The sequence below is a fragment of the Silurus meridionalis genome, chromosome 3 (genome assembly GCF_014805685.1).
Source record: "Silurus meridionalis isolate SWU-2019-XX chromosome 3, ASM1480568v1, whole genome shotgun sequence".
Classification (NCBI taxonomy): Eukaryota; Metazoa; Chordata; class Actinopteri; order Siluriformes; family Siluridae; genus Silurus; species Silurus meridionalis.
This window is the reverse complement of record NC_060886.1, coordinates 32,162,648-32,180,085: the sequence shown is the minus strand read 5'-3', so window position 1 is coordinate 32,180,085 and position 17,438 is coordinate 32,162,648. Positions and strand designations below refer to the sequence as shown.

The window sequence follows — 17,438 nt, the reverse complement described above, 5'->3', positions numbered from 1 at the left end:
TTCAGCCAGTCCTTCATCTGCATCCAGACCTGCTGTTTCTTCCAGTTCTGCTCCTTTAACCATTTCTTCCTGGTGTTTTGAGTCACTCAGAGACTTGATATTATTTTACCATTTATTTTGTGGATTTACTACTATTATAATCTATAGTTATTTATCATTAGGTTGTTGTTTCAGACCCAATTAGGATCATTTTTTTAATCTTTGTACTTGATTATATCTATTGTTAAATAACGTTTGTTAATATATACACTGATTTGTAATATTGTAGCATTTTCAGTAATTAAAAATAAAATGTTTTATTGTTTATAGAACAGTGACTCGTGAATTATTCTGTAAACCTGCTGAACCCATTATCATCCTCATTATTATTATTATTATTATTATTATTAAGTAGAATATAAATATAAAAGATAAATACAGAACATGTCCCATATAATGAAAAATAAACTTTTGTTATAAAAGTGTTAAAGGTTAAATAAGTACATTAACAAAAGAAATAAACATGCATTTTATGCACTTTATTGGAATTTCCAGTAAAAAAAAATCAGTCAAATCACAAAGATATTAATGAACATGAGTGACAAGTGATGTATTTTTATTCACATCATCAGTATTTTTGTGCACTATTGAGGGATTCGAACCAGCGTCATTCACATCAGAGATTCTCTCTGGGAAGCACATAAGGCAGTTTGCTATAAAATATATACATCAATCTGCCAACAACCATAAGAAATGTGCAAGACATGTTTCCATTACCTTTTCTTTTTCTTCCATTTTTCAATTTTTTCTTTCTCTTTTTCCTGTTTTTCCTTCTTTCCCATTTTTTTCCCTCTTCCCACCCCTTAACAGACTATTGATCCCAGCTTCACACAGCTCACATCCTCAACTCTCAGTCTCACACTGCCCTCTAGCGGCACTATCCGGACGTGCTTTATGCTCCATTCTGTACTAATGTGACTTCTGTTTGTGTTTTTTAGCAGTGATTCTCAATCTTTTTCTGCATTTACCACTTCAGAGGGGTTGATTTTTAAACCCCACCTGTCCTCTGTCACCTCAAAAAAGTATAATAAAATACTTCAAGTTGAAAAATGTCTAATTTATTAAACTAACCAATTCTAAATGATCATCAACTAGCATCAAAAACAAAAATAGAGAAAAGAAAGGTGTAATTGTGTTATCACTTTGCCTTTCTGTCACTTTGCAATCTGTGTAAAATAGAGCAAATGCATTTCATACATCTTTTAACAACTGAGTTGTAGACTTGATACTGTCACTCTCAAGTCATGTTTAATATTGAGATGAGATCTGTATTTAATTTTTAGTTTAGCAACATCTAAAAAGTTTCAGAGATAAGATGTGGCAAAAGGAACAGGATAACACAAACCACAATTATATTTTCTTTAAAGCTGAATTTTTGGTTTATTGCTCCTACCATCTACGTTTTTTTGTCTGCTTGTGCTGAATTACCTGTTTGTTTGTTTTTTGTGATCAATGTCACACATTTATCCATTGAATAGATTTTCACAACATTGTTTGTGCTACTTTGTGTGTATGAACTTTATTCATAGTGAAATTTATTAATGAAGAACAAGTAAATAAATAAATAAATCCTGCCGTTCATTGCGCCCCACCTGTCATATCTTTATTCTCCACTAGAGGGCCCACACTTTGAGAACCACTGAGCTAGGCTAACTAGCCGGCTAACTAATCTTAGCTTTAATAGTCTTCATCCTCAGTCTAAATATTCAAAATTTAGTGAGTTATAAACACAATATAAGTGTCTGTCGAATGTATTTGGTTTTGGTCAACTTTCAATTAAATATTCTAAGAAACTAGTTAACACAAAAACAGCGCTAGCAAACCCGGCTAGCATGAGGCTAATGATGATGTCTCCTACACCATTAGCCGAAAGGTCCATTTCTGCTCACTGCAACATTTCTGGAAATATAATCTCTCATTTTGTTCTTTATTTTTTAGTCAAATTTAGACTAAACGGAGCTCTTTACTGATGTGGTGTGGAAAAGTCAAGTGTCCCAATACATTTGGTCACACAGTGTAGATCAGACGCAGGATGTAGAATCACTGAAAGCATTTTAAATGGGATTCATTGGTCTGTTTTGTGTACATGCAGGATTCAGGAGCATTTTTATTTTTTATCATATTGATATTTAAAGTTAGTTTTGTATTAAACTTGTTCAAACCTAGAAGCCTTTTTCTAAGACACACCACCCAGTAACAGTCACTCGTTCCTCCACTTGCTCTCAGCTCAGGTTGGTGTGCAGCACGGCAGCACTTGGTGTCTAACAAAAGCCACTATCACGTCCCTGAGGGGCCTCAAACCACCAACCTTTCAGTTAACAGCCAAACGCACTGACCGATTGCACCACAGAGACATTGGCATTGTTTTTTTTGGTAATTTTGAAAGCTACATTGGCACATAAACATTAAAAAAATAAACCCTGTGTCTCTGATTGTATTATTCCCCATTCTACTGGATCCACTGCAGTTTACTGGGTGGCACCTAAAAAATCAGATCCCGGGAGATGCACAGGCTAAAACTCAGACACACACACACACACACACACACACACACACACACACACACAAAAACCTTTACCACAACCCGATAGATCAAACCACATACAGAAAATAAACTCCTGAAATGTTTAATCAGATTTATTAATAATAACAAAAATACAAATGCAATACCTGTGCCTTCTTTGCTAAAATATACATAATTTTGAAATATTATTTGTACCTTTGTGTGTTTGCATCTATTATATTTTATTATTTGACATCTTTGTAGTTTTTCCGGTAATCAAAAATAAAATGTTTTATTGTTCATATAACAGTGACTCGTGAATTATTCTGTAAACCTACAGCATCTTCTGTGTTGCCTGTCCAGAGTAAAAACAACATGGTTGCAGCGCTCTTGATTTGTGGCCTCTTTTAGCAGCTGTTCTATCTTTGATTGTCTAATGTGGAGACTGAATTTGTCCAAAGTGGAGTCTGTCTCATCAAATTAACATTACTATATTATAACCCTCCTATAACATGTTACCAAGCTTTGTCAGGTTTGACTCGCTAAAGGACTTGGAGGAGATGAACTGAGATGATCAGTCAAAGGGAAATTAAAATGTATCTTTATTTTAAAACTGTTATGGATTATAAATTAATATCCTTCTAAAAGTTGCTAAGTAACACCGTGACATCATTGTGCGATGACGTCATTTCGTCGTTGAAGTGCAAGACTGCGTCTTTATGTTACAAAGTATATAGAAAATGTAGTACATTAACACCCCATTGTACAAACAACCCATAGTACGAGCAAACGGAGATACGAGCGACCTTGCTCGCAAAATTTTACCCTGTTTCACTAGCAAATTTCGAAGGCACGAGCAAACCCATGCTGCAGGTTCCCCGTTTTCGGCGGAGTGAAGCATCAGTCGCTTAGATGATGACGTATCACTCGGTCACTCTCGTTGTTCAGTGCAGCAAAAACATAACTTTTTTTTGTTATATTTTTATTTCACTAGAAATCTTGAAAAATGTCTCCCCAGAAAATCAGTGATGGTGCTGCGAAAACAAAAGTAAATAGAATTACCATTGAAACCGAGAAGGTTACGAGCGTGGTACACATCTCACACTCGCAATCAACCACTACCACATGAGTAAGTGTTCAATTATGTTTACATTACGGTAATGTGCAGTGTATTTGTTTGTTAAAATAGGCTACAAATACTTTTTAAGTGCAGAAATAAGCGATCGAATGAGATCTCGGAACGGATTAAATCGCTTTTACATTCATTCTTATGGAGAAAATCGGTTCGAACGTACGAGCAAATGGACCTACGAGCAATTTTCAAGAACGAATTATGCTTGTACAACAGGGTTTTACTGTACAGAGTCTCTGTATTTTCTGAGCAGCACTGCAGCGCCCCCTGTCACCAAACAGGTGAACACTTCAATTCAATTCAATTCAATTCATTTTTATTTGTATAGCGCTTTTAACAATGAACATTGTCTCAAAGCAGCTTTACACAGATAATGTGGTGATTAAACGTAACTATGTTAACATGTTACTTCCCAAGGAAGAACAATCAATCAATCAGTGTATCGTTCAAGGCTGGTCAGGGAACATTGATGGATACAGATAAGACACTATACAGTGCATTTGAAGAAAACATTCACTTGTTTTAAGGTCAGTGTTACTCTGATATAATTTTCTTTTTTTTTTTAGAACGATCACAAAAACACTGAATTTTCTCAAATTGTCGGGTAATCTCAGCAAAAATATAATTATAAATATTGTTTGTATGTGTTATGTTCAAAAATAGATTAAATAAAAAAAGATGCATATGACATACATATTAGGTCTAAACATCAAGCATCGATTTTAGGTGCATCTTCAATGGAATTAATTTGTGTAGGCAGAACACAACATTAAAAAGGAACTACATACCTGTTTTTACTAACGAGCCTTACTCCCTTTCCACTTGATCTCCTGAACACACAACATATGTCCCTTTCTCCTCTCCATCATATCAGCTACCTCTCTCCCTTTACCAGTAATAGTGATTGGGACCGGCACTAAGAGTGCACTGGCTTGTGCAACCCTATTGGCTGGGTTTTTCCTATCAACCTGTCTAATTTATATATCCATCTTCCTGCTAGTCTGTATTAACAGTTTTTTTCTGGCTGTTGTTCCCACTATTTGGTAACCATCTACTTGTTTATTCTGTATGTCTGTGTTTGAAAGACAAAGGGGAATAATTATTTCATTATTGTTTTGATTTCTAATGAAAATAAAGTCACTGTCAGAAGTGGGATTTGAACCCACACCTCTATGTGGAGACCAGAACACTCAGTTTCCCGGAAGGTACAGAATCTTGAGTCTGGCGCCTTAGACCGCTCGGCCATCCTGACATACAAGTATTTCTTATCCCCTCATTGGCTGAAAAACTATTTTTACAAATTTCTGTCTACTTGTTTGTCTTATCCATCCTTCTATTTGTGTTTCTTATCTATCTACATCAGTCTTTTCTTTTTTTCTGTCTGAATGCATATATATGCCTGCTCATCTTTCCTATCAATCTATTGATCTCTCTAATTTATATATCCATCTGCCTGACAATAAAGTTACTGTCAGAAGTGGGATTTAAACCCATGCCTCCATGTCGAGACCAGAACACTCAGTTTCCTGGAATGTATTGAACCTTGAGTCTGGTACCTTTCAAATATTACTCTGTCTATCTGTCTGTCCACCCAGCCATCTATTTGTCCGCCTTTTTGTCAATCTATCTGCCTGTCAGGCTTATATTTTTTTCTGAATGCCTATCTGACTGCTTGTCTTTCCTATCTACCATGCTGTCTATCTATCTATCTATCTATCTATCTATCTATCTATCTATCTATCTATCTATCTGTCTATCTGTCTATCTATCTATCTATCTATCTATCTATCTATTTATCTATCTATCTATCTATCTATCTATCTATCTATCTATCTATCTATCTATCTATCTATCTATCTATCTATTTTTATTGCTGAGCAAAAAAAGACATGGTGAATAAACGTGTGTTGCACTGGAGGATTAATTTCGCCTCTTTTATATTTATTTATTTATTTATTTATTTATTTATTTTATTAAAAATAATCAAACAGAAATGTTTTATACAAAAAAAAATAATTAAAAATTGTGTTACATAATAAATGTATGCAGGCTGAACAACAACCATATAGAACACAAGCAGAGAAAAGATGATGATGATCAGGAATGTCTCTGTTCTCAGTCATGTTTACATCACTGACTCCCTCTGTCTCATCCATGTTAACCCCAAACTCTTGTTGCCTTCTGACTGCTTATTGTTGACTTCATAAAACTAGTCTACATCTGTGGTGTGTGAGAGCCAAACAGAAAAATTGCCATTGGTTTCTCTTTGATGCACGCAAGCCACAGTGGCCTTAAGGCAGAACCTTGTGTAGTCATGGTTAAGTGGGTAAGGTGACGGATTTAAAATCCATTGGGGTTTTCCTGCACCATGTTAAAATCTTACCTACGTTTGTGATCTTCGTTTCTTACAAATTTCCCACAGCTTGTTCTGCCAGAACACAGCTCTTTAACACTGCAGCAGAACTATTTTATGTCAACCCTGTAGATAATTAAACCGCAAACAAAATACGTCTGCTACATTTGCGTGTTCAAGTCTTCTGTTGCTTGTTTGATACTGAAATATTTTGGCAAAATTTCACTGAATATCGAAGACTCATCCAAATGCTTGAGCATGTCTTTGGACAAAAATAGTTAAAACCTCGCTGTGACACACCAGTCTAGCTTTCATTTGACATCACTGGCTTGAACACTTGTTTTGTTATCATGATAGCTAAGCATGGTCTCTTATTTGAACAGAATCTGGTTCCAGGAATGACACAAAAGTGTGCAGCTGTGTGGCTAAATCTGTGTGTAAATAAAGTGCAAAGGGAAAAGAATGCAACGTCTTATCTGCTAGTATCCTCAGATTCTTTATTTTATCGTTTCTATAGTGGCATTTTATCTTAATAATTCAATTAGCAGATGGATCATTGATGAACCATGACACTCTTATTTACAGCGTTTGTGAAAGAAAAAGTGTCACATAAAAGTAAATCAGTGTATTGCATAATGTGAACAAGTGAAAAGGACAGATTTCACAACAATGCTGTACAGAGTACACTGATCTGCATAATCCAGTCCTTTATTGTTTTCTGAAAATAAGCTTAGTATGTGTGTTTTGGACCTATCTGGTTGTTCAGAGAAATAAATACAAATCATTACTTTTTGACTAAAAAAGGCTAAACTTGACAAACTAAAAGAAAAACTGTGTGCAGTGCAGGATAACCTTTGTATTCTATTTGAAATCTATTTGTATTCTAAAACGAGCACCTTTTAACTAGCATTTACAGCGACCCTCGATCTCGACCGGTCTAGGCTTTGGACCCGCTGATTAAATTCTGCAGTATTTACGGAAGGAAATTTGATTTATAAATTCAAATTTATAAAGTGGCAGGATTTGAACCCACGCCTCCAAAGAGACTGGAGCCTAAATCCAGCGGCTTAGACCACTTGGCCACGCTACCTTTTAAGCTCCGAGATAGGACTGCCAGCTTGTGGAGGAGATGCTGTTGTGGCATGCACAAAACACGCTTAACAAAAGACTTTTGTTTGAGAACAAAGTGTTTAAAAAACACACAACAGGCTGTGCAGAATTGGCAGTCCATTGCATTTCCCTCTGATTGTCAACAATCATCCACATATAATAACAGGATTCAGACAAAAGTTTTTTTGCCACTGTCGTTTTGCCACAGCTGTGACGATCTATTCCAATTCTATTTTAATTTGCATCTGTAAAAATAGCCTTATGTCTGATAAAATATTCTTAGTTCTGCAACTTTATTGTATAAGTTTTCCCTTTATATTCCTCCATATGCTGTCTTCTTTTAAATCTTTAAACGTGCGCAACCAATATTCATTTGCAACAGGTCTCTTAAAAACAGCGTCTCTAAAAAGGCAATGCAACATTTTCACAGAACATGTTTTAAAAGCAAACAATTTGCCTCCAAGACTCACATTCACATCTTTTTCTTCTTCGCCCTCTTCCATGTTTTCAATTCTTTTTAGCCATTCTTGAGGTATAGAGTTCTTTATTACATCATATTTATTTTCTATTTCTTGTCTGCTAAAATCCTCCTTTGCCTCCTCCATTATGTCCACAATGTATTGTGTTGGTAAAAACCCTCTTTGAATTCATATAAAACATCTCTTACTTTCATAATACCCACATCCCACCATTTCTTAAAGAATATCTCTTTTCCCCTGATTTAAAATGCCATTGTTTAAGAATAAAGACTGATTTAAAATGTTCTCTCTTCCTTGTGGATTAAAATGTACATGAGATAAAAATGTGCCCCAGGCCCTCAAGAGTTCTTTATAAAAGTCTGGCAACCCTCCGTCATTCAATTCTTTGTTTTCATCCACAGTATTTTGTCTCCACGATTGAAGTTGCTGCACTTATTTAAGAAAAAACCCATTGTTGCTTTCCATGCCGCCTTGTTTTCTTCATCCATGTATTTTATTTTATCATTTTCACCCTCAGACTGTTTTTTCTTTGTTCCACATCCATTAACTCCTCCCTTCTCTATTGCTCCTATTAAGGTGTTGTATGCAATTCTTGCGGGTTTCCCTTCCCATAAAAAATCTAAAAAAACATTTTTTCAGCCTTTTTTCTGCCCACAACGGCATAGATGATGTGTATAAAATGTACCATAGTTTAGAAATCATTAAGACGTTAAGAACTAAAACTTTCCCTTTTAGTGTTAATGTTCCAAAATATCAACCTCCTTTCAATCCCTCCTAATATTTCCTCCCACATTGTTTCTTCAGCTTTTTTTTCATCCCTCCCCATTAAAACTCCTAAAATCTTTATTTCTTTTGCTTCCATAAAAGTAAAATGCTCCGTTAAAACCGTCGCCCTTCCGAATCTCATGTACACCGTTTCATCCTTGTCTTATTGATCTGGTTATTTTAAAACACTGTGTTAAAAACACATTGCATTTAATTTTTGTTACTGCACCTTTGTATAAGATCCTAATCCATCTAATAAAATGTTCTCCAAACCCAAACCTCTTTAAAACGTCAAATAAGAAATTATGTTCCACCCTGTCAAATGCTTTCTCAAAGTCTAAACTGATAATAAAACCATCTTTATTCTGCTCACGCATGTATCTTATCATATCTTTTATACTAATATTTGTGTCTGCTATATCTCTACCCTTTACACCGTACACTTGTTTAGTTTTAATTATGCTCAACATTACTTCCTTCAGTTTGTTGACTGAGATTTTGGATAAAATCTTAAAATCAGTATTCAGCATAGTGATTGGTCTGTAGTTTTTAAGATCTGTTTTCTCCCCTTTTTTCTTGTATAGCAATTTTATTAAGCCCATTCCCATTCTTTAATTCAACTCTCCTTTCTTAAAAATATCCACATATACTTCTTTCAAAATACAAGTTAAAAGGTCTTGAATAACTATATATATCTTGAATAACTCTGGATACTAGCGGAACGGATGTTGCATTGTTTTCCCTTTTGCACTTTATTTATACACAGATTTAGCCACACAGTTGCACAATTTTGGGCCATTCCTGGAACCAGATCCTGTTTAAATGAGAGATCATGCTCAGCTATCATGATAACAAAACAAGTGTTCAAGCCAGTGATGTCAAATGGACTATTTTTGTCTAAAGACATGTTTAAGCATTTGGATGAGTCTTTATTATACAGTGAAATTTTACCAAAATCTTTCAGTATCAAAAAAGCAACAGAAGACTTTGAACGGAGTCGACATGTTAAATAGATTTCTCTCATGTTTTTTCTGAACTGAAGTCTCTTCCACATGGGAAAATTGACCAAGAAGGTACACCCCTATCTGAAGTGCGATTCAAACCCACACCTCCAGAGGAGACTGCAACCTGAACGCAGCGCCTTAAAACGCTCAGCCATCCTGACAGCCAGGCTTTGACTTTTCTTGCATTGGTGACCATGTCTAGGCCATATGGTGAACATGCAACAGTAGCAGATGTATTTCGTTCGCGGTTTAATTATCTACGGTGTTGACTTAAAAAGTGCTGCTGATCCACTCAGCCATGGTTACAGAAGGTTTTCCCGATTCTGCACATCCATCAAAATCATTTGTTTTATTGATGCGCCAAATCTCAAATCAGAATAATTTTTTTCTCATAACACCAAAAAGAACATAAATTACTGTCTTTTTTGATCGAACAGAGCAACACATCATTCACATATGTAAAGGCTCTACTTTTTTTGTACACAATAATAATAACAACAAAATGCTGTGCTTTTGTAAAGTAAAGAAAACAGATAGGGGGCGCTTTCTGCCATCTCTGTCATCTCTCTTCACATTTAGAACAGCGCGATTAAATATTTGAATCGACTGACAGCCCTAATATTAATATGATTTGAGCTCCAGTTACCAGTGTGACACTGAAACAAGTAAAAACAAAGCCTTTACTACTAATTAAGTACATGTCAAAGCCCAAACTTCTTCACTGTAACTTCAGTAAAAAAGTATAGTCAGAACTTCAACTTTTACCAGAGTCTTTTAAAACATGAATATCTGTACTTCTACTTAAGTGAAGGATGTGTGTACTTTTGCCGCCTCTGCAAGCAGGCAGATGGATAGATTAAATAGATAGATATTAATCGATAGGAAAGATGAGCAGGTATATAGGCATTCAGACAGAAAAACAAAAGACTTACATAAATAAGAAACACACAAATAGAAGGATAGATAAGACAAACAAGTAGACAGAAATTTGTAAAAATAGTTTTATCAGCCACTAAGGGGATAAGAAACACATGCTTGTACGTCAGGATGGCCGAGCGGTCTAAGGTGCCAGACTCAAGCTTCTATACATTCCTGTAATATGAGTGTTCTGGTCTCCACATTAGGGTGTGGGTTCAAATCCCACTTCTGACAATGACTTTATTTTCATTAGAAAAATATAAAAAATATTGTTTCCTTTGTCTTTTCAAACAAGAAATACAGAGGATACAAGTAGATGTTTATCCAATAGTGGGACAGACAGAGCGGAAAATAACAGTTAACAAGCAGCAGATGAATGGATGGATGGATGGATGGATGGATGGATGGATGGATGGATGGATAGATAGATAGATAGATAGATAGATAGATAGATAGATAGATAGATAGACAGACAACATCGTAGATAGGAAAGACAAGCTGTCAGATAGGCATTCAGAATAATTTTTTTAAAATTAGAAATCAAAACAAAAATATAAAATTTATTTGTTTGTCTTTCAAACACAGACATACAGAATAAACAAGTAGATGGTTACCTAATTGTGGGAAAGACAGAAAGACAGACAAAAAAAATGTTAATACAGACAAGCAGGCAGATGAATATATAAATTAGATGGGATAGGAAAGATGAACAGGCATATATATGCATTCAAACAGAAAAACAGATAAGACTGATATAGATAGATAAGGAACACACAAATAAAAGGATAATTAAAATAAACAAGTAGACAGAAATTTGTAAAAATAGTTTTATCAGCCACTAAGGGGATAAGAAACACATGCTTGTATGTCAGGATGGCCGAGCGGTCTAAGGTACCTGACTCAAGCTTCTGTACCTTCCAGGAAACTGAGTGTTCTGGTCTCCACATGGAGGTGTGGGTTCAAATCCCACTTCTGACAGTGACTTTATTATCATTAGAAATCAAAACAATAATGAAATAATTATTCCCCTTTGTCTTTCAAACACAGACATACAGAATAAACAGGTACATGGTTACCTAATAGTGGGAACGACAGGCAGAAAAACATGGCAGCATCAGTCGAGGATCTGGCAAAAAGTGTAACTGAGTTTTGGGAGACAAAAAGGTATCACTAAAGGATTAAATAAACAAGTCTTTTATCAATCTTTATTCTCTGATTTTTAGTTCTCTATCAACAGGAAAGTGCTTCAGCAAGTCCTAATTTTATGATGGAGTTTGTGTGCAGATTTGCCGTGGGAGGTGCAGCTCGCAGTGGTTTATGCCACTCGTGATCTGGCACCCAGCAACCCCAAAGTCGCTCTGAACGCTTTGGAATCATGGAAAAAAGACCTCACAAAGCCCGTTCCTCCAGCCGTCACCAAGTGCCTGAAGCAGATCAGCTTTCTTTGTTCTTACCTAAAGTCAAGAAATACAGATTCTTGTGCATTTTCCTCGCATTACAGTTTTCCTGGTGTTTTGAAATTAAGCCAAATTCTGTACAGATATACATATATAATATAAATATATAAAATAATACAGATTCTACAAAACAAATGCAAAAGTATAAATGGCTCATGAAGAAAGCTTAACGACTTTGGGTTGACCTTTATTTTTTTTTACTTTCTAAATAAACGTGTTAATAAAACTATAACCTAAACTCATTTTAACAACGCTAATTTTATTAAAGTGCAATTAATGCAGTATGCATTTCTCTATTTCTATTACAAATATAAATAAATAAATATTATAAAAAAAGGCAAAATTAAAAACCTTTAACGCTACACACATTTAATGACAACATCATGCCTGAACAAAAACTTTATTCTTGGAGAGGTTTTCCATACGATCTACGATGTCCGTGGTGTCTTTTCTGATCAGGGAAGAATCACACAGCACACAGAATGCAGCATATGTTCTTCTTCAGTTTATTGCAGACAACAGACAAGTATATATATACACACTGAAAAAAACCTGAGCTAATACTGTTCCTGATTGGGTAAGAAAACATAGTTACCAATGATGTGTGAATCCACACAAAGACTTTCTGTGTACCTTACATACACACATCATAAAGATCAAAGATAGACACTGAACAGACAACACAGGAACGTGTTTAAAGAACCAGTGTGAGGCTCATCTTAATACTAACAGATTTAAAAAAATCAGAAAAAATCATTTGCAGAGCCATTCACATCATGTGCAAAATAAAGGCAAAGAAAAAAAGAATTAGATTTGCTCAGCAAGTATCTTCTCTGTAATGAGGTAAGGAGCTGATTCTCTTATCATCTTTTTTTAATCATCAAACTTAGTATTAAACTACTTTTGAAGATCATCTGGAATGGTGATGATCTCTGTTCTGCTTCCTGTGACTACATCTTAAGTCTGGACCTTCTTTGTGCACATATGGGCTGGATTTGGACTCTGACCAATTTTATAGGGTACTGACTGCAAAACATCTTCTCCATTATTTCTTTTTCTCTCTTTTTTTCATTATGCCACAAGCAATAATCTCTGGATATAATCTCTTTTCAGCTGGCAAAACTACTGTGAGGAGACGGCTTTAATGATATGACACCTGAGGACGTTAATGACCTCATCGATGCCCACTCACAGCTGTTGACTGAAGAAGACCTGATAGAGATGACAATGTCAGCAAGAGAAGAAGAGGAAGAGGAACAAGAGGTGTAGGAGTTGAAGAAGAGGAGGTTGGCCTAACAATCGAGGGTAACATGTCTGCTTATAAAAACCTTTCTACCCAGAAGAAAAAGCAGCACCAGCAACTCCCCATAACTGTGTTCATCACTCGGAAGAAGACACCAGACACTACGCCTTTAGCGACAACAGAAGTTATGGACGAGGGTGAAGATACTGCACCACCTGATGACGAGCTGTAATGCTATTCTTGGGTATGCAGTACATTCATTTCATCATCATCATCACCTTCATCATCATTAGTACTGCACAATTAATTCATCATCATCATCATCATTCAAGTTGTACCTTCACTGGTGAGTACCCATATAGAATTTATTATGTTAAAATTACGTTGGTTTCAAGAATATTAAAGGTTTAAAAGCAGAGGTTCATAAGAGTGTCGATGTGGTTTATAAAGCCTTAAGATATAAAGAAATTCTGTATACTGTACTGTATACATATTAGGTTGCCACTTCACGTTCTTTTGCCTATCCTAGGGTCTGGAACGTAACCCCCACGATAGGCGAGGGATTACTTTATATCCAAATCTTTTATTTACTAGAGAGGACCTTTGGCTGATCCTGAACACTTGGCTGTTGCAAACAAGAACAGAGCAAACACCGTACTAAGACGTCTCTGTAGCAGCAGTTTTTTAGGCTACTTGGTATGTTTACTGTAAATCTTGAATTTGAGCATCTTCTCACATTATTTGTGGATTGTTTAGTTTTTTACTCATGTTCTTTGTCCACCTGAAACAGGACGACTTGGCTAACAAGGGCTTAAGGAGAAACTCCCAATGTCAGTCCAAAATCTGACAAAAAAGCATAAATGTGTTTGGAACAGAAAAACTCAGGAAAGATATCATTAAATCTTTATTCTCTGATGTTTAGTTCTTTATCAACAGGAAAGTGCTTCAGCAAGTCCTAATTTTATGATGGATTTTGTGTGCAGATTTGCCGTGGGAGCTGCAGTTTGCAGTGGTTTATGCCACTCATGATCTGGCAGCCAGCAACCCCAAAGTCGCTGTAAAGATTTTGGAATCATGGTGGCAAGACATCACAAAGCTCATTCCTCCAGCCGTCACCAAGTCTCAGACTCCCTTTATGAATAATTTAATAGATTACTTTTATAGTGATTTACATCTAAAACTTTTGTTCATAAAGAAATAAAACACATTTTAGATCTGTACAGTGTTATCTGCTGTCTATTATAGTTTATGTTGATGTGGAAAAGTCTGTATGCTATAGACTCCATTATGGAGACATCAGACAGTTTAGATCAGGACCAGCAAAACCCATCACAGTGAGCACTGGAACCTCAGGGCCGTATCCTCAGTCACCAGCTGTTCACACTGTGATTCATGACTGTGCTGCAATGCACAGCTCAAATCATCAAGTTCACCAGTCACATGACTATGATGAGTCTCATCATCAAGAACAACGAGACGGCTTTCAGACAGGAAATGCAGTGGATAATGGAGAGTGTGATGGTTGGACGCTGGTTTGTGAATGGAGGGAGGAGCTGGAAAAGCATAGGAAGGAGAAAAAAGCATAAGAACGCATTGAAACCAGGGGATATTTTATGAGGTAAATAGTGAAGCTTCTGCTAGAGATGATGAATGCGGCGGTGCAGCTGTGGCTACAGTGAAAAGAGACTTGTTGAATTGTGTTCACTGGGTTTCCTGCTTTAGTCAACGGCATTCATTCACGCTGTATGAAATGTCTGTGATGCAGCGCCTGTTATACTGCATATCTGTATAATTCTATAGCTGTGGCATCATAATGATGTTATTAAGAGGGGGATTGGGACTGAAGACCTGCCACTGTATAAACTATTAAAATCAAATCAAATCAAATTTTATTTACATTTACATTTGCAGCATTTAGCAGACGCCCTTATCCAGAGCGACGTACCAAAGTGCTTTGAGTCTCCAGTAATGAATAAATCTACACTAGTACACAAGATTACAAACTTAATATAAATATAACTCTTGAATTCAACAAACTTGGAAAGTGCTAATTGAAGTGTTTCAGGAAGAGGTTGGTCTTCAGTCGTCGCTTGAAGATAGTCAGGGACTCTGCTGTACGGACATCTAGGGGAAGTTCATTCCTCCACCTCGGTGCCAGAACAGAGAAGAGCCTTGATGTGTACTTACTTATTTGTCACATACATATACATACAGAGTACAACATGCAGTGAAATGCAGAAACTAAGTAAATAAAAATATAAAATAAACAAAAAAATAGAAAACGTAGCCGGAGCAGTCGTGACCGGCACCGTCTTGATGACAACGAGTAACGCTGTGCACATCTACTGTGTATTTTATTTATTAATGTACAAAAATATACAATATTATAAATATAATCTATAAAAAATATTTATAAAGAGATCACATTTTTAGGCTTTATGTGATGATGGAGGAAGCTGATCTAAGGCACTTGGTGACGGCTGAGGGAACGCGCTTGAATGTGATCTTGTTCTGCTTCAGGATCAGTTGCAAAACAAAGCCCAGGTGCTCGTAAGCTCTTAGTAAACACTTCATGGAGAAAACATGAAAATTACAAGCACTTAAAAACATACAAAGTTTATTAAATACAACATGCTCTAAAATTAAAACACCCCCAAATACACAGGAACAAAAACAGTGTTATTAAAAACAGGGTCTTCTCTGCATTGAATTGATGCTTTTTCTAAAACAACTTATATAAAGTGGCAGGAAAATTCCTTTGGGGTTTTTAGTCGCTTACTTTACAAAAAAGTTCTATAGTTCTAAGTTCTATATTGTTAATCTGGACCTTTTAACTGAAGATCAAAGCTTGGAATAGAAGAAACTAATAACACTAATAATAATAATAATAATAATAATAATAATAATAATAATAATAATAATAATAATAATAATGATAATAATAGCAAGAGGTAAAGAAGAAGAAGAAGATAAAGAAGAAGAAGAAGAAGAAAAAGAAATAGAAGAAGTGCATTAGTTAGAAACAGTTGAATTGTAACACACTGATCACATTGACAATTGTCAGTCTCACACTGCCCTCTAGTGACACTGTCTAAATTCTCATTCGGGCGCGGATGCGGGGGAACCCCCCCCCCAAAAAAAACAAACAAACAAAAAAAAAAAAAAACACTGACGTCAATACCGGACCTTGTTGAGAGCAGGATCGACCACGTGACCACTGTGCAATTCATCATTCACGCTGGACGTTTTTTGTTTGTGTGTATCCTAGCAACTGTAGTAAACAAACCAGCGGCTAATAATCACTGGGTGAAAAGTTGTGATTTTGCTGCAGCGCGTCGAAAGGTAAAGTTCTCTCTTTTCTTCACTCTCATACTGAACATGTAATATAGTACATTTCATACTGTACATTTCAGTGTGTATCCCCTTTTCTGGATAATTTCTCTTGCCAAATTTTACAACATTGTCTGTTGTTCTTCTCAGAAAATTATTTTAAATACACCAAAAAATTCAAGAAAGGAAAAAAGTATTTAAAAAAAAGTATTTAAACTTTACAAGCAAAAAACGTTTAAGATATTTTATTTTATTTTCGCGTTGTTTACGTAAAACATTAATCAATACATAAAAATACACAAATAAATAAATACATTTAGGTGCGGATGCAAAGAAAAAAAAACTACGTGCTCGCCATGCCGGGTGATGACGTCACTCAATATGCCGCTACATACTGTGTCCCGCCCCTTCTTATAGATGATTGCCTATAATTTTAAACAAAACCTGGGTTGATTGGTCAGACAGACAGACAGACAAATAGATAGATAGATAGATAGATAGATAGATAGATAGATAGATAGATAGATAGATAGATAGATAGATAGATAGATAGATAGATAGATAGATGTTTAGTGTTAGATTTCAGTAACTGTATTTAAAAGCTTTCATGTTTTTGTATTGTTGCAGTAATAAACTAAAAATAAAAATGGATTCTGTTCCCCCATGTGGTGATGGCCCCCAGAACACTCCAGTGGAAAGGTGTGTGTTTGTGCGTGTGTGTTTGTGCATGTGTGTGTGTGTGTGTGTGTGTGTGTGTGTGTGTGTGTGTGTGTGAGCATACGTTGAGTACGTGGGTATCACCTTTCTCACCGTCTCTCTCTCTCTCTCTCTCTCTCTCTCTCACACAGGATACCCAAAAGTGCAAACCCTGAAATGGGAGATGCTCCCAAAATTATTAAGTATTATGTGGATGCCATCATACCGAACAATTTTAGGGGACGTCAGCTGACTCCAGACCGAAGTAAGGTTTTTTTTCAAAGCAGATGTTGTTACTGAACCACTGTGAACGAGTGTGTGAGTGATTGTGTGAACGAGTGTGTAAATGAACTTGTAATCATGAATCATTTTATCATGTTGGAATTCGTACATTTTTTCATGTTAAATG

At 35.8% G+C, this 17,438-nt stretch overlaps 1 long non-coding RNA gene and 3 other non-coding genes across 4 annotated transcripts; 3 read left to right on the top strand and 1 right to left on the bottom strand.

Moving 5' to 3' along the window:
• Nucleotides 1–4,815: 4,815 nt before the first annotated feature.
• On the bottom strand, nucleotides 4,816–4,926 carry trnal-caa. The gene is made up of 2 exons: nucleotides 4,889–4,926; nucleotides 4,816–4,861 (listed from the first exon to the last, which is right to left on the bottom strand). It is a non-coding gene; the product is annotated as a tRNA-Leu (tRNA).
• Nucleotides 4,927–10,426: 5,500 nt separating this feature from the next.
• Nucleotides 10,427–10,537, top strand: trnal-caa. Its single transcript has 2 exons — nucleotides 10,427–10,464; nucleotides 10,492–10,537. It is a non-coding gene; the product is annotated as a tRNA-Leu (tRNA).
• A 633-nt stretch (nucleotides 10,538–11,170) lies between these two features.
• Nucleotides 11,171–11,281, top strand: trnal-caa. The gene is made up of 2 exons: nucleotides 11,171–11,208; nucleotides 11,236–11,281. It is a non-coding gene; the product is annotated as a tRNA-Leu (tRNA).
• A 4,937-nt stretch (nucleotides 11,282–16,218) lies between these two features.
• LOC124383032 lies at nucleotides 16,219–17,294 on the top strand. The gene is made up of 3 exons (XR_006925195.1): nucleotides 16,219–16,345; nucleotides 16,961–17,032; nucleotides 17,182–17,294. It is a non-coding gene; the product is annotated as an uncharacterized LOC124383032 (long non-coding RNA).
• Nucleotides 17,295–17,438: the final 144 nt, after the last annotated feature.